The 22,042-nt window shown below is 30.6% G+C and overlaps 2 pseudogenes; one reads left to right on the top strand and one right to left on the bottom strand.

Annotated features, from left to right (window-relative positions):
- On the top strand, positions 1 to 12,354 carry LOC123274698 (annotated as a pseudogene).
- A 314-nt stretch (positions 12,355 to 12,668) lies between these two features.
- Positions 12,669 to 20,355, bottom strand: LOC123274697 (annotated as a pseudogene).
- Between the last annotated feature and the right edge of the window lie 1,687 nt (positions 20,356 to 22,042).

Below are 22,042 nucleotides of genomic sequence, written 5' to 3'. Positions count from 1 at the left end.
ATTAATTTGCTGACAGCTAAACAGCTGATAGTTGATTGTTGATAACTAGTAATTATTTAATTGCTCTATTGATCAAAATAAACAAATTATAACCTCAAGATGGTTAAGGAACAGTTTCGGGAAACTCATCTTGCTAAAAAAATGTAAGTTTTTTTGTGATGATTATTTAATTTTACAATTTTATTTTCTCAATTATTAAATTATCATTTCTTTATTTTAGATCTCACATTACATTTGCGATAAACAGTCATCATGACATTGCGAGACAAGCACATGTTAATGTCGTTTGTCATCCACTTTATTCAGAGCAAGATCACACACCTGTGCCGTACAGTGCCTTGGACCCCCGACTGGTAAATAAAATTGATTATTTTGTAAATTAATTTAATATTCATTGATAAATTTATTTCAGGGCCTTTGTAAGAAACAAGGTGAATGTAAAACTTGTAATTTACCATACCTTGATTGCATTGGGCATTTTGGATACATTAATCTTGAGTTTCCAGTTTTTCATTATGGATATTTCAAGTCTATTGTTAATATTCTACAATCTATTTGCAAGGTAATTTATTTTATTCCATTTTTAATTCATTTTATGACACTAAAAAATTAGCAGACAATTTTTTTAGTTATAATTAAAAATTCATTTTTAAAAAAATATACTTTTAAAAAATTTGTATTTGTTATTTTTGATCATTTCTAAGTGTAAAATATATTTTTATAATATTTTACTTGTTAGAAAAAATTAACAAATTTAGCAGAAGTCTGTCAATTTCAGTATCATTTAATTTTATGAAACTGCACGGAAAGAACAAGATGACACTGGATATCATCCCAGATTATACTGAGCGAAAAAAAATTTCAGATAGTAGCTAGTATAATCCAGATTACAATGAAGTATAATCCAGATATCACGCAGTATAATCTGGATTTTTCTAGCTACTATCTGAAATTTTTTCAACACAGATATCACTGAGTATAATCTGGGATTATATCCAGTGTAATCTTGTTTTCCGTGTGGAGTTGACAAAAAACTTTTTATAATTTTGTAGCAATTAAGGTAGTTGGGGCCTGTAAGGCATATTTCAGAAAATTATTTATTTATTTATTTATTTATCAACAGTTATGCCAAGGCGTCATAAGCCGAATGGTAAATTAACAAAAATACATAAATTTACATTTATAAAATTTAGAATTTAAGGAGCAAATCTTTATTTTCTAATCAGAATCGTATTCAATAAAAAGCACAGAAATGAAAAGAAATAAAGGTAGTCTCAAAACAAAAATCACAAAGACAAAATCAGATTACTGTTTTCTTCAGTCGAAATTACTCTTGATTAATAATCTTTTTTATTTTTTATTTCACATTGCTAGGAGGGTTGAAATCGTGGGCATGGTCACGTGCCAATTTTGAGACCCTCCCACTTCATCAGCTACTAATTTTTGAATTTTCAACTTTTTTATTTTTCTGTATTCTTGTATTGTTAATAAATAACTTATAAAAAGATGGATGGTAAAATATTGATTGCCTTTTTTTTACGGCACTTCAAAAATTACCTGAAATTCATGCTTCTAGATTAGAATACCCCTTAATAATTAAGAATAAGATATCAATAATTAATAACCAAAATTTCAGATTAATTCACCACACCGTTTTTGAGTAATTAATTTTGAAATTGCATCATCTTTACCATCTTTCTATACCTCCGCGTGTAAATGATGCAATTTCGAAAATTAATTACTCAAAAACGGTGTGGTGAATTGATCTGAAATCTGATGATTAATTATTAATTTATCTTTCGGTAGAAAAAATTTCATAATTTTCTTGAAATATGACTTACAGGCCCCAACTACCTTAAATTATTGTAAAAAAAATTTGTTAGTGAAAATTTTATGTATTTTTATTATTGTAATTGATTTTTTATAAGAAGATAAATATTTATTTAGCATTGTACAACATAAGAACTGCTTTTTACAATTTTTCCATCACAATGTTTTAATTATTATTATAAATTATTCTGCATCTTAATAAGTACTTATGATTTATTATATGAATTAAAAAAATTTGTAGCTAACTTTAGTTTCATTTAATTTTACTGTAATCTATCTTAATTATTTTATCTTAATTTTGAATTTACGGCTTTCTTATTGGTCCTAAAAAAAAATTATGAGACATTTTTTTTAGAAAATTAAATATTGAACTTTTATTTCAAAAATTTTTTTATACGACCAATATTTTTTCTGTAATATAAAATTATTATTAATTAATTATTAATTATAATTTTTAAAATTAAAGGAAAAATCTTTGCTACAATTATTTTTTTTTTTTTTTTACAGAAATGTTCTCGTGTATTATTAGACGAACAAGCAAAAGCGCAGTATGTTAAGCGCGTATCAAATCCTAATCTTGGTTACTTAGAACGCAAAGCTCTGAGATCACAAATTTTAAAAAAGGTTAAAAAGAAGTCAGTGTGTCCATATTGTGGAGATTTAAATGGTGTCGTAAAAAAAGCTGGTCTGTTAAAAATTGTACACCAAAAATTCAAAAATCAAAAAGAGTGACCTCAAGTGATGGCTAATGAATTAGTTGAATATGAAACGGCAATGCAAAGTAATAAAGAGTTAGAAGGAACACTTAAGACTTCTCATTTGGCTTAGCATCTTAAATCCGCTTGAGGTAATTATTATTTATTAAATAAATAATTAGTAATTACTAAATAATAAAAATAAAAAAAAAATAATAAACTTTCATTATTTAGGTGCTAAATTTATTTGAACGCATACCAGTTAACGATGTGCCGTTTTTAATGATGAATCCAAATACCGGTATGCCAAAAGATCTGTTAATCACCAGAATACCTGTTCCGCCAATTTGTATCAGGCCCAGTGTAAAATATGATTTCAAAATCTGGTACAAAAATGAAGACAACTTAACTATGAGACTGAGTCAGATTGTTTTGCTCAATGATCAAATTAGACAGTCTCGGGAGAGAGGCATGAAGATGTTACAGTACAATGATGTTCTTGAGTTTATACAAATTCATACTGCTTTTTATATTAACAGTCAAGTCACTGGAATTCCTTTGGATAAACAGGTAAAATTTTATTCATTTTTAAACATTGAAAATTTTTCATACCAATATTTTAAAAATCTTCAAATAAAATTATCTTGTAAATAATCAGTGAAAAATTCTCTGAAAAAATATGTGAATATTGAAAGTGAGGAGACATCTAATAATTTTTAGAATTTTTTTAATTAATAAATTATATCAAAAAAATTTTATTTCAAAAATTACATATTTAGAAGTTTTAAAAAATTATAAATGCAATTTTTTAGACTTCACGTTTTATTTAAGGGGGGTTCTGATCAGAAGCTTTAGAATTCAAAAGTAATTTTTGGAAAGTGTCGTAAAAAGGAAATTAATATATTTACTATCTGAATTTTTTATAAAATATTTATTATTGATATTTCAAGAATACAGAAAAAAAGTAAAAAATTCAAAAAGTGAGCAGTTAATAAATGGGGGGGTTTTCAAAAATTGGCACGTGATCATACCCACGCGATTCCAACCATCCTAACAGCGTCTGGAGAAAAAAAAGGTATTAATTTAGAGGAAACAACTTGTGCCGTACTAACTAAAAAAAAAAGTTAGAAAAAATTTTTTACAAAATGACAATTACCTGAAAAAAAAAAGTGGAAATTAATTTTTGTACCACTTTTTTTGAGTTTTCCAAATTTTTAAAATAGTAAATATTGAAATTGAGGGATGAGGATAGTTCATGCAATAGAAAAGTCTATAAAGAAGACTTACACCAAATTTCAAGTAATTCGGTTCAGTAGAACTTGAAAAATCGTGGATATCGTTTTAAAAGACAGTTTCAAGAAAAACGTGTTTAAAAATAGCCATTTCTTCGAAAATAATTTGAATTTTCTAAAATCCTCCTAAAGACATATTTTTAAAGGGTTAAGCTTTGAAAATATGAAAAAAAAAAATCAATTTTTTCAAATTTCTAGACCAGAATACCCGCCTAAAAAATAAAAAAATGACAAATTGTGACCATCATTATTATTATTATTATTATTATTTACTATTTTCCGAAGATCGGTGTTTTTACTAATTAAAGAGTTCTATATTTCAAAAGCCATTATCCCCGATCCAAATTGATGTTAGACTAATTTTAAATTTTACATTAAATTTTTATTTATTAAATTTATTTTCACCACTTTTATTGTTGGTATGAGCACTCAATACTATCTTCGGGTTGAATATATCTAATAATTAAATTTTTTATTTTTAATTAAGATTAAGCAAAAGAAGTTAATTTTTTACTCAGTGAAACATTTTCGGTCATCGAAAAATAATTATTATTTCTTTATTCATGAACCATGAAGTCGAAACTTCTTGCGGCCGTCCATACAAAAATAATACAAAGAATAGCATTTTATGAATATAATAAAAATGAAAAAGATAGATGTAAAAATAAAAATTCAAAGTTTAAGTATGTTATTAAAGTCCAAATTAAGAATTAGAACACTTCAATTGACGTAGATCACTCAATCACATTGCAAATTGCATATATTAAATTAATTAAAGTAATAATATAATATAATAATACAATGCGACAAACAAAATAACAAACAATAATTATTTATCTCTTATTTTTTTGTAATAAAACTTAATTTTTCAGCCAACAAATCCAGGCCGTGGTTTAGTCCAAAGATTAAAAGGAAAACAAGGTCGTTTCCGAGGAAATTTATCCGGCAAGCGTGCAAACTTCACCGCTCGTACCGTAATATCACCCGATCCAAATCTTCGAATCGAGCAGGTTGGCATACCAATTCACGTCGCAAAAACACTGACCTACCCCGAGCGAGTGTGTACAGCAAACATCGAAAAGATGCGTCAGCTAGTCCTCAACGGCGCTAATAAACACCCTGGCGCCAACCACGTAAAAATAATGAAGAACAAAGAAGTAACTTCAATATTCTTAGGCTTCGCCAACAGAGCTAAAGATCGCTCAGGAATTTGAAAATGGGCGACATAGTGGAGCGTCATTTGCGGGACGACGACTTAGTATTGTTCAACCGCCAGCCCTCACTGCACAAGCTGAGTATAATGGCGCACAAAGCAAAAGTTCTCGAGCACCGTACCTTCCGTTTCAACGAGTGCGTGTGCAATCCTTACAACGCCGACTTCGACGGTGACGAAATGAACGTGCATTTACCACAGACCGAAGAAGCCCGAGCGGAAGCTTTAGTCCTAATGGGAAACAAGTCTAACTTAGTAACGCCACGAAACGGCGAGCTTTTGATCGCAGCAACTCAAGATTTCTTAACCGGAGGATTTTGCTCACCCAGAAGGACACTTTCCTAAACAAATCCGAGGCCTGGCAGCTAGCAGCTTGCCTCCTCGCCGGATTCGACTCCAACATGCAGATAGACATGCCAGAGCCGGCTATATTAAAGCCTCGTCCACTCTGGACCGGGAAACAAATTTTCAGCTTGATTTTACGCCCGAATAAAAGCTGCAAAATTCTGGCTAATTTAAGAACTAAGGGAAAAAATTACACAGATCAAGAAGAACTTTGCGCGAATGATTCATTTGTCGTGATAAGAAACTCCGAGCTGCTAGCTGGCTCGATGGACAAAAACACTCTCGGCTCTGGGTCCAAGCAGAATATTTTCTATGTCTTGTTAAGAGACTGGAGCGAGGACGCAGCTACTACTGCGATGTGGCGGCTGTCCAGAATGGCGAGTATTTATTTAATGAATCGCGGGTTCTCAATTGGAATTGGAGATGTCACTCCGGGTCAGAGATTGCTCAAGGCCAAGCAGGACTTGCTGGAGCACGGTTATAAAGAATCTGTGAAGATCTGATCAAGCAGATGGAGGCAGGGGAGCTCAAACTCGCGCCTGGCTGCTCTATGGAGGAAACTCTCGAGTCTAAGATTCTAAAAGAGCTGTCGGATATTCGAGAGAGAAGGCTGGCAAAAGCTTGCTTGAGGGAGCTGCACCGCAGCAACAGTCCGTTGATCATGACTCTCTCTGGAAGTAAGGGGAGTTATATTAATATTTCGCAGATGATTGCTTGCGTGGGGCAGCAAGCTATCAGTGGTCATCGTGTTCCAAATGGATTTGAAGATCGTGCGCTGCCTCACTTTGATAGACACTCTAAAATTCCCGCGGCTAAAGGATTCGTTTCGAATTCTTTTTACTCCGGGCTCACTCCGACTGAGTTTGTTTTTCACACGATGGGTGGGAGAGAAGGTTTGGTTGATACTGCTGTAAAGACTGCAGAAACAGGGTACATGCAGCGGAGATTGATGAAGAATCTTGAAGACTTGGGCTTGCATTATGATAAAACTGTGAGGAATTCCTCCGGGGGTATTGTGCAGTTTGAATATGGTGGAGATTCTATGGATCCTACTTATATGGAAGGTAAAGACTGTCCGGTTGATTATAAAAGGGTGCTGGATCATGTTCGTGCCAAGGTGCCTGATAAAAATGGAGATGCTTTGTCAGGCTCGGAAGTTGTTAGTGCTGCTTCTTTGTTATTGGCTAAAGATGATTTTAAATGCTTGAGTGAGGAATTTAAAAATGAACTCACGGCGTTTCTTACTACGGTCGCGAGGAAAATTTCTATGTTGAGAAAAAAATATCCACCGAGTATTAAGGCTGCTCAGCAGTTGGAGAGGAGTACTTTGACGCAAGTTTCCGGAGTTTATGTTCACGTGCAAGAAAGAAGTTTATGAGGGCGAAAATTGAACCTGGCACTGCGGTTGGGGCGCTGGCTGCGCAGAGTATTGGTGAACCTGGAACTCAGGTAAAATTATTTTATTTTTAGTATTTTTATAAATTATTCATTATTGTTATTGTAATTAAGGATAGTTTAATTTGAAGACATTTGATAATTTAAAAGAATTTTTTAACAAGATAATTTTGAAAAAATTTTTATATGAAACTTGCAATGAAATTTTTTTTAATATATTTGACTCATTTTTTAAAAATTGAAATAATAATATTAATTATATTTTATAATATTAATTATTAATGGTATCGTTAAAAATATCATCATTCGACAAACTACAACGTGATTTTTAATTATTGACATTTTTTAAGATATAAGCTCATATTGATGTTACGCTCGTCGAGACCTTTCATTTGAATACCCCACATCAATTTTTTTCATATTTTATAGATTTCACAAATATAAGAAAAATCATATATATAAAATAATATATGAAAAATTGATATGGTACTCAAATGAAGTCTCATGGCAACATCAAGACTGAGCTATATCTTGATAAATGTCAATAATTAGAAATACGTTATATTTCTACTGATGATATTTTTTAATAATATAAACTTCATCCTAGAGTTACACTCATCAAGACCTTTCATTTTGAGTACCCACATCAATTTTCATATATTTATATACATTACATATATGTATATATTTATTTATTTATTTATTTTAACAGTACATTGAACCTTACAGCAATGCCAATAATTGGGTTCCATAGAAAAGAAAATGAATATAACAATTGTTTTATTATAGTAAAAGCTTAAATATAAAATTAATAGTAGTAATTCTATGCTTTTATCTGATAAATTGATCATATATTATTTGATAGTAATTAACAATTAGATAGGATGCACTAAGTCAGTGTCCAATTGAGGACACTTTCATATATATGAAAAATATATCAAAAATGCATGTAGGTACTCAAATGAAAACTCTTGATGAGTTTTCATTTGAATACTACATTTTTTATATATTTTATATATCACAAATATGAGAAATATCATTATATATAAAATATATGAAAAAATTGATGTGGGTACTCAAATGAAAGGTCTCGATGAGCGTAACATCAAAAGATGAGCTTATATCTTGAAAAATGTCAATAATTAAGAAATGACGTTGTATTTTGTCTACTGATGATATTTTTAGCAATATAAGCCCATCCTAGAGTTACACTTATCGAGACCTTTTATTTGAATACCCACACGAGTTTTTCATATTTTATATATTTCACAAATATGAAAAATATCATTATATACATAATATCTTTTATTAGTTTTCTAGTTTTATTAATTTAATATTAATTATTTAATGAAATTTCTAATTTGAAATTTAAATTGCGCTTTTTAGATTTTTAATTTTTTAGATACAATATTAATAATTCTTTTATCATCGATATGTGTTTTAATTTTCAATTTTTAATTTTGCACAATTATTATTATTATTGTTTTTATATTAATAATATATTATTTTTCTCATAAAGATGACCTTGAAGACCTTCCATTTCGCCGGAGTAGCTTCTATGAACATCACCCAGGGTGTCCCACGTATAAAAAGAGATAATAAACGCCAGCTCAAGATCAGCACCCCAATTATCACTGCTTACCTCACGGAAGATGAAAACGAGGACTTTGCGCGTCGAGTCAAAGGAAGAATTGAAAAAAACAACTCTTGGAGAAGTAACAGAGTACTTTTGAAGAAGTAATACTGTCAGATAGTTGTTTTCTTCTGGTGAAACTCGATATCGGAAGAATAAAACTGTTGATGCTGGAAGTTGACGTCAACTCGATCAAATACTCGCTGGAGACGGCTAAATTGAAAAAGCACTTCAAGGAGGTGAGAGTTCACAGCCGCTCGATAATGACAATCGTCCCAGTTGCTAACGCTAAGCAGAGCATGAGCCACTCGTTGAACATTCTGAAAAGAAGCGGTGCCCAAAGTTATTATCAAGGGAATGCCTTCGGTCTCCAGAGCGATTATTCACATTGATGAACAAGCTGGTGAAAGTGGCTCCAATGAAGAAGAGAGGAAGGTAACGAAAGAAGAAGAAGTTCAAATTGTTTGTTGAAGGTGACAATCTTTCGTTGAAGTTATGGCGACTCCAGGTATTTTTAATACCAAAACTACCTCAATAATACGATGGAGGTGTTCAAAACTCTGAGGGATTGAAGCAGCTCGTTCGACTATTATGACGGAAATTAAATTGGTGATGGAGAATCACGGGATGAGTATAGATCGACGGCATTCGATGCTGGTTGCTGATTTGATGACCAGTTATGGAGAAGTCAATGGTATTACTAGACAAGGTTTAGCTAAGATGAAAGAATCTGTTCTTAATTTAGCTTCTGTAAGTATTTATTTTAATTTAAAAGACCCAGTTATTGACACTTGCAATTTTATTTTATTTAAAAAAAAATCAACTTCTAAATTAATAAATACTAGCATTCTTGTAGTCACGAGGTGACTGCCGGGACTCGTCAAATATAAATAAATGAAATTTTGCTTTATTAAATAATGACTTTTGTTAAATTGCACTGTATTTTCTTAACTATTGACGGTTTTAAAGATATAAGCTCATTCCAATGTTACATTCATCAAGAGCTTTCATTTGAGTACCCACATGCATTTTTATATATTTTTCATATATACATATATATAATATATAAAATATATGAAAAATTGATGTGGGTACTCAAATAAAAGGTCTCGATGAATGTAATATCGAGATGAGCTTATATCTTCAAAAATATCATTGGTTGACAAGATAGCAATTCTTAATTATTGATATTTTTTAAGATATAAGCTCATCCTGATGCAACGCTCATCAAGAGCTTTCATTTGAGTACCCACATGCATTTTGATATATTTTTCATATATACGTATGTATAATATATAAAATATATGAAAAATTGATGTGGGTACTCAAACGAAAGGTCTTGATGAGTGTAACATCGGGATAAGCTTATATCTTCAAAAATATCATTAGCTGACAAGATAGTAAAGTCAGTTCTTAAATATTAACATTTTCTAAGATATAAGCTCATTTCGATGTTACACTCATCATGAGCTTTCATTTGAGTATCCACATGCATTTTGATATATTTTTCATATATACATATATATATATATATAATATATAAAATATATGAAAAATTGATGTGGGTACTCAAATGAAAGGTCTTGATGAGTGTAATATCGGAGTGAGCTTACTATCTTTAAAAATATCAATAGTTTACAAGATACAAGGTCATTTTTCAATTATGTATTTAGAGATACACTGTATTTTTTTAACTAGAATAAAATTTCAAGTCGAACAACTACGTCAGTGTTATTAGCTAAGTCTTTAATTTTATATTAACTTTGAATTGTTAATTTTTTTTTAAGCTCTTAAAATTTGAGTTTTTAATTTTTTGTTTTATTCTTTAAAATTGTAATTTAATATTTCAATAGTTGATTACATTTTTTTATTAAAATATATTAATTTTTTTTTAAACAGTAAAAATATTATTAAAAACAAAACAAGTTAGCTTGAGTGATAAGTAAATGAATAAAAAGTGCCTAATAATATTATTTTTATTTCTCAGTTTGAAAGTACAGCTTGGATCATTTATTCGATGCAAGCGTACTACGGTCAGACAGACGTTATCCAGTGGAGTTTCCGAGGCAGGCTGTAATTATGGGGAATCCCCGCACCAATAGGCACTGAATATTTAAATTTACTTCATAAAAATGACAAAGAAGAACCTAAAAACGTGATTTATTATTCAGCGATCCGAATTCCACACATCTTCTGTTAATGTGTAAAATAATTGCATTTAGTTTAATAACTTATGTTATGATTTATACTTATTGCAATTTAATAAAATGTAATATATTTTTCAAATGACTATCTTAATTATTGATAAAACAATATAAACAATATATAGTAATCGTATATATTATATGTATATGTATCGATATTAATATTAATATTATATTAATTATTTAGCATTTTGACGCAGTGCGTTAAGGTTGCTATGGCAGCTGACAGTTTGTTAAACCTCTAGCTGATAAATTTACGCTACGACAGCACAATAAAATTATTTGTCCAACAATTGCACAAAAATTAATTAAATAAATTTTAGTTGCGTAATTAATTTAATTTTAATAATGGTAAATCAGCGACAATTTTGGGCTGAAATTCATAAAAATAATCCAAAGTATAAAAAAAAACCCCGAGTTGTTCCAGCGTTTACAATTCAAGCTCTTCAGGTAAATTAAATATAAATTAAAAAATTAATTATTATTAGAGCCAAAATTTTTGTCTTAATTTCAAAATAATTATTAATAATTAATGATGGTAATTTTTTTAAATTGCGGAAGAAATATTGGTCGTATAAAAAAATTTTAAATAAAATTTATTCAAATTTTAAAATAAAATTTATTCAAAATTTAATTTTACAAAAAAAGTGTCTCAATTTTTTGTTAAGACCAATAAAAAATCCGGAATTTCAAAATTAAGATTTTTATAATTAGAAAAAATTTGAATAATTTATTATGAATTTTAATTAAGAAATTACAATGAAATTGTAATTATTGGTCGTATAAAAAAATTGTAAGACACATTTTAAAAAAAAATTAAATTTTTCAAACTTTTCTTATAACACTAATATTTTAATAAATAAATAATAAAATATAACAATGTAAAAATCAATAAATAAATAATATAAAAAATAATAATAATAATAAAGTTAGCCGACATTTTTTATTTTTATTTTGCTTTATTTATATATGAGTAAAAAATATTTTTAAAAAATTGCAAAATAGTATTTGAAGTTTTTAAAAAATGAAAAAAAAATTTTTTTAATTTTTTTGTAATAATTCTTCAATAAAAAAAGTCATAAAAATTTTTTGATTTCCTCGGCTAACTTTTATTTCTTTCATTACAAAAATAATATAAATAATAAAAATAAAATTTTTCAACTTTTTAATTAAAAATTAATTAAAAAATTTCAGGAAAAACACACCAGCAGAAAACCCTCCCAAGTTCGGTCTCTACAAACCAAATCCGCCAAAACCCGTCAAAAGTTCCGTAAATTTTACGAACGCGGTTTGTTTCCCCCAATTCTTCCTCAATAGAAAATGACTTCTTCATCAATAACCTGGAAAGTAAACATAGAAGAGCTGATTTTCATCACTACTTGCCGATGTTCTTCGACGGGTTGACTGAAACCGAGCACCCGTACAAATTCTTTTTAGTCGAACAGGGAATTCGGACATGCTGGAGCACGGTGGTCCGCAAAAATATTACCGGTCGTGCCACAATTAATTATACTTCAATTAAAAGTTATTATAGTCAGATTTGCATGCCCTGAGGTGTCTGCTTAATAATTATAATAATAAATATTTATCCACCTATTCGCAGATGCTTTTGACAATTACCAAAGTTCCGGAAATTATTTGCATCGACAATGAGAAGCTTTGCAGCGGCTGGTCAGGATTCCTGCTTGATTGTGTTGGCGAATCTTTGGTTCCCTTACTTCCAGACAAATTCCTTCCAATTCCCTAATTTGACTCAAGGATAGAAATGGTAGTTTATTTAATTCATTAAAAATAATTACAATAATAATTAATTATATTAAAATTTGATGCAGTGGAATCTTGGAGAAGCGTATTGATTACTCTCAAAGCAACGTGGGGTGGAAAATCCAGCGGATTTGATTCAAGAAACTTTAGAAGTATTGGAGAGATATGGTGGCGAAGATGCATTTATAAATATTAAATATATGGTACCTACTTATGAATCTTGTATGATGAATTAATTTTTTATTAATTGTACGGTGTACAAAAAAATTAAATTATTCATTAATTTAATCAGTACAAAATCAGTTTAATTATTTTTAAGACTTTTGTTACACTTTTCCTGCATCTTCTTTAAGTGTCACCGTTCTGTTGAAGACAAGCTAAAAAAAAAAACAAAAATAAATTATTATTATTAATCTATAAAAAGCGGTAATCTATAAAAATAACAATAATAATGAGAAGTTAAAAAAGTATTTAAAAATTACTAGCAACTATGTGACTGCCGTAACTTATGAATCATAAATAAATAAAATTTTGCTTTATTAAATAATGACTTTTGTTAAATTGCACTGTACTTTTTTAATTATTGACGTTTTAAAGATATAAGCTCATCTTGATGTTTTATCATCAAGAGCTTTCATTTGAGTACCCACATATGAGTGATATATTTTTCATATATACATATATATAATATATATGAATATATGAAAATTGATGTGGGTACTCAAATGAAAGGTCTCGATGAGTGTGATGCCGGGTGAGCTTATATCTTTAAAATGTCAATAATTCATAAAATATCTGTTAAATTAGACTGAACTTGTCAAATATTGACATTTAATGATAGTTACCCCGACATTACATTCATCAGAGCTTTTATTTGAGCACCATTACGTATTTTGATATATTTTTCATATATACATATACATAAATATATCAAATATATGAAAAATTGATGTGGGTACTCAAATGAAAAGGTCTCGATGAGTGTAATGTCGGGTGAGCTTATATCTTCAAAATGTCAATAATTCACAAGATATCTTTTATATTGCCCTGAACTTTCTTCAATATTGACATTTTAAAGATATAAGCTCATCCTGATGTCACACTTCATCAAGAGCTTTCATTTGAGTACTCCACATGAATTTCTGATATATTTTTCATACATACATATATATAATATACATAAATATATGAAAAATTGATGTGGGTACTCAAATGAAAGGTCTCGATGAGTGTAATGTCGGAGTGAGCTTATTTCTTTAAAAATGTCAGTAGTTCACAAGATACAAGCTCATTTCTTAATATAATAAGAATAATAAAAATAAATTAACATTATTAAATAAAAAATAATCAAAACCTCTTTACTTTTCCCGGCATCGAGTATCCGGATCAACCGAAAAGAATCCATTCCTCTCAAACTGAAACTGCGTAAACGGCTTAGCAGCATCAAGCCCGCCCGGCATCAATATACCCCACAACTTCCTCTCTTACTCGGCGAAGTTTAATATATCACTAAGAAACCCTCATTAGGAACTTCATTAACATCCTCGGGGATTCTTTTGGTGCTTAAACAACTTCATAGTGGTAGGCCTAATAGAAGCAAGCTTCGGTTTAGCAACCCAGTGCGAATAAACGCTTTAGGGCTTATTCTTATCATTAACCGGTTCCTGTCGAAACAACCAGCCCAGTAATTTTCTCCCCACTAGATCCTTCTCAATTCTTTCTGCAGCGTCAAAACCACTCCAATATATTTCAACCCCACCGATTGCTTAGGAGTGAGTCTTCTGAATCCTTTTTCCTCGACTCTCCCTAAAATCAGCGGCTTCAATATAAACAACAATTTCATCAAAAGCAATAGAGTGTTGTGTCCTTTGTCAAGATCATCAGAGGGAAAATCAAAGGACCTCAATTTTGGTCAAATGGGAGCTGGTCTGTGAAGTTAGCGATGGTGATTTTTAATCTGGGTCGATGACCACTCATGTGCTCCTGGGAGCGGTTAGATTCAGAACATCTCTAACAACAGCAGCTTCAAGAACCGGCTTGGTTCAACAACAGCCTGGGCGCCAGAGACTCCCATCTGGGCGCAGAAATTGTTGATCGCTTCTGGAGGGAATCCCTTCTTTCTTAAAGCAGTCAGGGTGAAATCAAATCTTGGATCATCCCAGTCTGCAACGATGCCTTCGTCAATTAGCTTAGCAATTTTTCTTTTTAGACACGACAGTAGCTAGCTCAAATTCAACCTCCCGTACTCCCACTCCTCTGACTGGACAGTAAAGATCCAGGACATTGCAGAGCCAATAATAAGAAGACCTTCTTGTCTGGAACTCTTTTTGGTGCAAAGAGAGTGAGTGATATTCTTCAATACTGTCGTGCACAGGCAGTGAGTGAAGTCGTAAGTAGGATAAAATGCACCATTTTTTCTCCGGTGCGGTGGTGAGCCGTGAATTTAATTCTATAAGCCACTGGGTCCTGCTTTGCCTTCTCTAGAGTTACTTTCTATCCTCAAGCTGTAGCTTCTCCTTCTCTCTCGTCCAGCAACCTGTTATTCATGTCCTCGAACAGCTGGAGACTTTCTGCAATAGGTCTCTCGCGCCAAGGACTCGGGGAGGGTTGAACCCCTTCATCTCCTCACTCCCTTTCTGGTGGCAAACGTACGCATGGCCTTTTTTCTATCAGCTTCACTGCTAATTCGTACAATTGCTGGAAGTTGGTCTGATGAGTGTGTGATTGCTGCTATTGGTACCCCCCAGCCACTCTACCATCTCTCGGATGCCTGTGAAGAATTTTTTCTTCCTCTCTTTTTTCGGGGTTGGTGTCGTCGTAGCGAAGGTAGCAGATTCCGTTGCCAGAGCCGCTGCGTAGTCGAAGTTTAGTGTTTATTGCTTTTGCAGTGTGGCCGATGTGGGAGGATTCCATTTGGTTCTGGGGGGAAAGCGGGTCCGGACTTGTCCACCGGTGATTTTAGATGCTCCGCGAGTAATTTTTGAGTGTTTGGGAGTCACCACGTAGCCGTTTGTTTTGTAGTTTTCTCCGGGCTTGTGGAAGTGGACCTTGGTTTTCATTAACTCGCTTATTGTCCTTGCAGAGTCGGAATTTTCCTCAGCTGGTTTTGAGTCTGAAATAAAAATTATGATACTAAAATTAGCCGATAATTTTTGATTTTTTTTTTATTAATTTAAATTTAGATAATAAAAAAAAAAAAAATATTTAAAAAAAAAATTTCACTTATAATTTTTCTAAAATTTCTACTTCAGTATAATTTTTCAAATTAAATTACCCTTTTTGATTACCATTTTATTCTTATAAAATAAAGCTGTTCAGGCATTTTTAACTTATTATTTTATCAAAAATTAAATGTAACCACTAAATTTAGTCGGGGGTTTTAATTTTTTTAATTACTGTACTAGAACTAAAAAATATTTTCTTAAAAAATTGCACGGATGATTTTAATATTTTCTTACATGTGAAATTTTTTCTCTTTTAATTTTTTTTTTTTATAAATATTTTTAATTAAATAAATTATTAAAATTTTCAGATTAGGCTAATTTAATTTTTACGATAATAATTAAGCCGACATCTAAAAATTAAAAAATTTTTTTTTATTGAAAATGATTACAAAACAAAAAATTTTCATTTGTAAAAACTTGATAAACTAGTGCAATTTTTAAAAATATTTTTAGTTCTAATTTTAATAATTAAAAATCAAAAATTAACAACGTCGGCTAACTCTTTAGTGTTACATTTAATTTTCATAAAATTGTTAATTAAAAAAATGAACAGCTTTTTATTTTTATAAGAATTTTGAAATTGTAATAGTAAATTCTTAACTTGAAAATTCTACTAAGTAGAAATTTTAGAAAAAGTTTTTAATTTAAATTTTTTTTTTTTTTTTTTAAGAATTGATTGGTTAAAAAAATTCCAATAATTTTCAAATATCTGGATAATTTCAATATCGTATACTTTTAGATAATACTTAAGTTAGGCTGGACAATTTTATTTTTTTTTTAATTTATTAAATTAGAATTAAAATGTATTTTTTAAAAAAATTGCATACTTAAAATTTTTAAAATTTTTACAAATTAAATTTTTGTAATAAAAATAAAATTCTAAAATTTGTAGATGCCAACTCAAATTATTTTTCAATTAATTTTTAGTACCTTTGTCATTTTTGTCATCTTTTTTATACTTTTAGCTTTCTCGCTTTATCAAAGCGGCTTTAGGCTTTTGTCTTTTGATTTTTACCAACTGGAGCTTCATCTTCAGCAGCGTCTTTGGGCCCAAGAATAGTCAATCATTTGAACTCCAATTTCATTTTTTACAGATTCACCAAGCTCGCCCACTTTAACTCAGCCCTTATTTCTGCCATCAATAAAACCTGAATTGAATTCGTGGTATCTAAAATAATTGAAAAATTAACATAATATTAAAATTAGCAGACATCCTGATAATCTCTTGGAATTTTTATAAAAAAAGTTTGGAAAATCCAAAAGTGCACACCTCATAATCTGCTGCCATTCATTTTTAAGAAAAAAAATTAATTGTGTAATTGATTAAAAAAAAAAAATCAATTAAGTACTTCCTTACATATTTTTTATTTTTTTTTTAAATATCAACGCCTTTTTTTCTTTCGTCATATGCGCACGCAGTCTAAAAAATCTAGCTTGGATCAAGTGGCGCCATAATTTTCTACGTGACAAATAAGAAAAGTTCGTTTGGCTTTGTATTTGGTTGTAGTAGAATTTTAATAAAAATTCAATTCTAAAAAAAAATACGTAAACTAGAAGCCACTGATATGGGAAATACGGACCCAGGTTTAATCGAATTCCTCTTAAACTAATAAAAAGTCCGGATCTTTGAAATATCAATTTTGTTCGGGATCAATCGTTGGTACATCCAAAACGGGGTGACATCCGGACGTCCACGTAAAATTTTTTCAAAAATGTTTTTTGTTTAAAATAGCAACATGAAATGATTTTTTAGAAAGTAAAAAGATGGTTTAATTTTAAGAGCTTTTTCGTTGTACATCTACTTATATCATTGTATAAGTGTAATATGGTAGTGATAGAGGCATTTAAAGATCACAAAATTGCTTGACCTTGACGAGTCGAGTATAGCACAACCTCAATGCGCTTCGCGCTATGAGGCGTGCAAAAAAATATTAAAAATAATTCTCACTTATAATTTTTAAATTTCCACATGTAAATCTAATACTTGCTAATTATAATTAATAATTATAAAACTAAATATACCTTTGTTCTTAATAATATCATCTAAGTGATTCTTAATAGCTTTCTCAACCGCGGCTTCAATCTGTTCTCCGGAGTGACAACAAACCCCCAACACCATGCAAGCTTCTTCGAACTCTCGAATATTAATACTTCATTGTCGCGGATGTTGCTCAACAAGTAGGCCAACGCGCGGCTTCAACCCGCTTTCGAGTAGTGTCCAGCTTTTTATTTGACAATATACTCAAAGTAACAAAACCCAGCTTGGTCAATTATCTGAGCTTTGGATCTTGGAAGCCAAAATGATAAGTAATAAAATTCCTGAGTCTTTTATCGAGTTTTCCAAATTTATCAGCCTACAAATAAATTATTTTTATTTTATTTTTACTATTAAAAATAATTTAATATTTCGGCGTGCCTAAAGGTATAAAAGGGCGTATATTTTTTTTTTTATTGCCAATCGAGTAGTAGACACATTTCTCCTACGCTTAAAAATTGAAAAAAAAAAAATTATAAAGGTAAAGGGCGTATGTCTTTAATTATACGCCCTTACTAACTTTTAAGAATTCGAAATTTTGGTGATTTAACTGGGTGAAAGGGCGTATAATTTTTTTGTCAGCCAGTTTACAAAAGAACATATTCGTAGTTTAAAAATGTGAAAAAAAACTTTCTGTGGTAGTAGCGGCGTAAAATTTCAACTATAAAATTTTTTAAAGTTAAAAAAGGAAATATATTCAAAAAACAATAAAGTACGCGTGATTTAATTATTTACGTAGTTTTTACTTGTATGTATGTATGTAGATAGATATATAGAAAGATCTTATAATTATAAAATATAATTTAATTTAATATCAATTAAAAGCAATAATTAAGAGTGATAATTAAAATAATTACAAATAAATCTAAGACGCATAGGTAGATTCAAAAATTCCACTTGAAATTGAAAGTGAAGATCGAATTTAAATATAATTTAATTTAATTCAAATTCTAAGTATCAAATTGAAAGAAATGACTGAAGCAAGCATTTTTAAATTCAACCAAATTATCCACAGCCACAGTCTCAGCTGGCAGAGCATTTGTATGTATACTTATTACTTTTAAGATAATAACAATGCATCTCATTTACAATTTATGATTTGGGAGGCACAGTTACATATTTATTTATTTATTTGTACCACTTTATTCATTTTTGGGAAGAATTTAATGTGACAAGGAAAAGAGCTGTATGTGGGGGGAGGAAGGGAGGGTTAGAAGCAGGTATTGGATCTTCTGGTAGAAACTGCAGCGATGAATTTGTTTGTGGTTTTTCCATTTCTTTTTTGGAGTAGATATTCAGAGTGTGTGCAGCGTACGTGTGTTTATTGGATAGGTTACGGCGATATTGTGAAGGTATTTGTTTCTCAGATCATCAAGAGCAGGACAGTATGCCAATATATGTTCAACTGTTTCAACACTGGAGTTACATATTTTGCAGGATTCCCTGGGGATAACGTGGAGATGGTGTTCAAGGCACGATCCGGCAATTATATATATTTGCGTGAGTCGCAGTTAGGCAACCATACGAGTCAGGTAGATTGGACAACGGATATCTTCAGAGTACATGGAGCGTGTCGGGTTGTCTAGTCCATACTAGTTGAGATTGCAAGGATGTCGAACGTAGGCAGCAATCGTAGTTCTGCTTTGCTTTTTTCCACCGCAGCATTTTGAAAGTCAGCCAAGATGTTTTTCCCAAACTTGGGGTCGAGGTTGGCGACATGTTCCGGCATATTAGTTTCCTTGATGATTTTGTTGAACTTTTCAGCCCAGTTTATTTGATCTTGTAGATTTGGGTTATTCAGCTAGCTTAATGAGATTGAACAGACAGATTTTGGCCATCGATCATCCTCCAACTTGAGGATGCGTGTTATCCACTTCCATGTTAGTACTAGGAGAGTTGCTGAGAGGTTGGTGATTCAGTTTCCAGCCTGATCATGTATCCTGGTGTGTTGGTGCTAGCAGTAATTCCTTTTGAAAAGTCTGTTTGTGCTTTGTCAATTATCTCCAGATGGTCTAAGCCCCAAGTTTCCGCTCCATATAAAATTGTTGGAGCTACCAAGCTATTAAACAAATGGGTTCTGGCGTTCCAGGAGTCGGCTCTGGCCTTGTTTAGTATAGTGCATTCCGTAACATGCTGTCTGTTTTCGCCTTACATAGCGCCGTTTGTGCAGCTAGATTGCCCCTGTTGCACACTGTCCATGTTAATATCCAGGTAATTATAGTTAGTTGTTGTCTTGATCGTAGTTTTTACTTTTAAATTAATCATTAATTTTACGTAATTTGTTTTTGATTGATTTATTTTCTATTTGTTTATATCTTTACTTTGTATATGAGGCTGTTACTTTGGTAGCAACTTGTCTTGTTAAACTATTATTCAACCAAATTTTTTTTTCACTGATTTTACGTTTCAGACATTTCAGGCCGAATGGCGAAAAAAATTTTTTTGTGCGCCACTTGCCTAGCACAAATCCTATTAACCCATAGCTATAAGCCCTTTTACCTTTAAGCACGCGATTTATGTAATTTTTGTTCGAAAAAAATGATTGCAAAAAAAAAAGTCAATGAAAGGATATTAAATGCATCCTAAGAAGCGAATTTTTATAGACACCTCAGCTCATACTAAGCAAGTAAGTTCTCTTAGTAGCATGAGCATTTTCGTCGGCGTTTCCTTGGCTTTCGACTCCACTTAATCCAATTTTCTCTCTCAGTAGTCCAGGTTCTCCCATTTTATCAATACTTGTGTTGTTCTTTTGGTTTTTTATTGAAAAAATTGATATTCTCTCCCCTAGCTAAAATAACAATGAGAGGTTAAAAACTCTCACGTGTCAAACTATAAGTAGTTTTGATTAAGTTCTATCTTTAATCAAAATTCTTAGTAAATACAATTTTATTTTATAATTAAGATAATAAATCATTCTAGTACTACTTTAAAATCATTTTTTAATTTTTACTCCAAATAAATTTTGTTATTATTTATTTAAATAAAATTCAAAAAAAATCTTGCAATATTTTGTAAAAAAAATGACATTATAAATAAAACAAAATTTTTTACAAAATATTTTTGGAACAAATTTATTTTATTGAGAATTAATCTTCATAGATATTTAATATTTCTCAGATTTTTTAACTCAAATAAATTGTAATGAAAATAGAAAAAATTGACATGTAAGTAAAAAATAAAATGCAATTTTTTAAAAATGATTTTAGAACTCATTGTTTATTAAAATAATTTTTAAATTGATCAAGTGACTACTGCTTTAATGTCATAATTGTATGAAAATTAATTTGGCAGATGTTGTAACTTTTCGTTTTTTAACAGAATGAGTTATGTGAAAAGATTGACATATAAAAACTAAAAATAAAAATATTTTTAAAAATTTTCAGGTTTAAATTTGTTGTTGAAATAATTTTAAATTGATCAGTGACTGCTACTTTGATGTCATAACCAATTGTGTAATATTCAGATATTTAATAATTTTAAATAATTTTTTTAACAAGTGTAATGAAAAATGAAAAAATTGACATCTAAAACCATCTAAAATGCAGTTTTTAGAACAATTGTTTGTTAAAATATTTTAAATTGTCAATGACTGCTAACTTTAATGTCATAATTAATAATGACATAAATATATATAATTACCTAGTATTTATTAGTACATGTAAGTATTGTCAGGTGCAGAACTGTTTCAACGTTTGCAAACTGGAGATCCCAGATGTCGTTGCAATTGTGACTATATAGACAGAAGCGCTGAACTGAGAACTGGGTTTGTGATGGGTGTCTCATTGGGAGAACTAGTAGTGAGTAATATGTAGACTGAGGTAGGAAACTGGGACTGAGCTCTTCGGTGACTGCTGCTGCTGCTACTTATGTACAATGTACTGAAAGCTGAAAGCTGGTAACTTAGCTCTTGTATAGCCAGAACTGGGAGCCTGAGAACGCTAAAGTCTGAAACTGAAGTCTAAAGAGGTTGAGTGTTCGAAACGGCATGGCGAATCATGGTGAATTCTCTTTATAACTGGGATCTCTGGCCAAGTTATAGTGTCCAGTGAAAGTCAATGCTGAAATCGCAACAATGTTTACAACACGATCGTCAACACTCACTGCCTAAACCTGCATATTGATATAACCATACTATGTGCTTGATTTATATCCATCCACTTCAACTCTCTATCATCGGCGTTCTACAATGTCACCAGCTTGTGTTGATAAAACTGATAAATATTTTAAGCATGAATCTCTGTTGGATTTTCTGGAAAAAATACGACATTTGTGCATAACATAGGTAGTATTGTTTCTTCGTGACAACTATTTGTTCTTTTGATTGGCTTGTTGCGTTTTTTTTTATTTTTTTTTAAAGTTGTATTTTATTTTTATTTCTATGAAAATTAATTTATGAATATTTAATATTTAAA

The sequence above is a fragment of the Cotesia glomerata genome, unplaced genomic scaffold (assembly GCF_020080835.1).
Source record: "Cotesia glomerata isolate CgM1 unplaced genomic scaffold, MPM_Cglom_v2.3 scaffold_57, whole genome shotgun sequence".
In the NCBI taxonomy this organism is placed as follows: Eukaryota; Metazoa; Arthropoda; class Insecta; order Hymenoptera; family Braconidae; genus Cotesia; species Cotesia glomerata.
The sequence above is the reverse complement of the archived record's forward strand: the minus strand, read 5'-3'. Positions and strand labels throughout refer to the sequence as shown.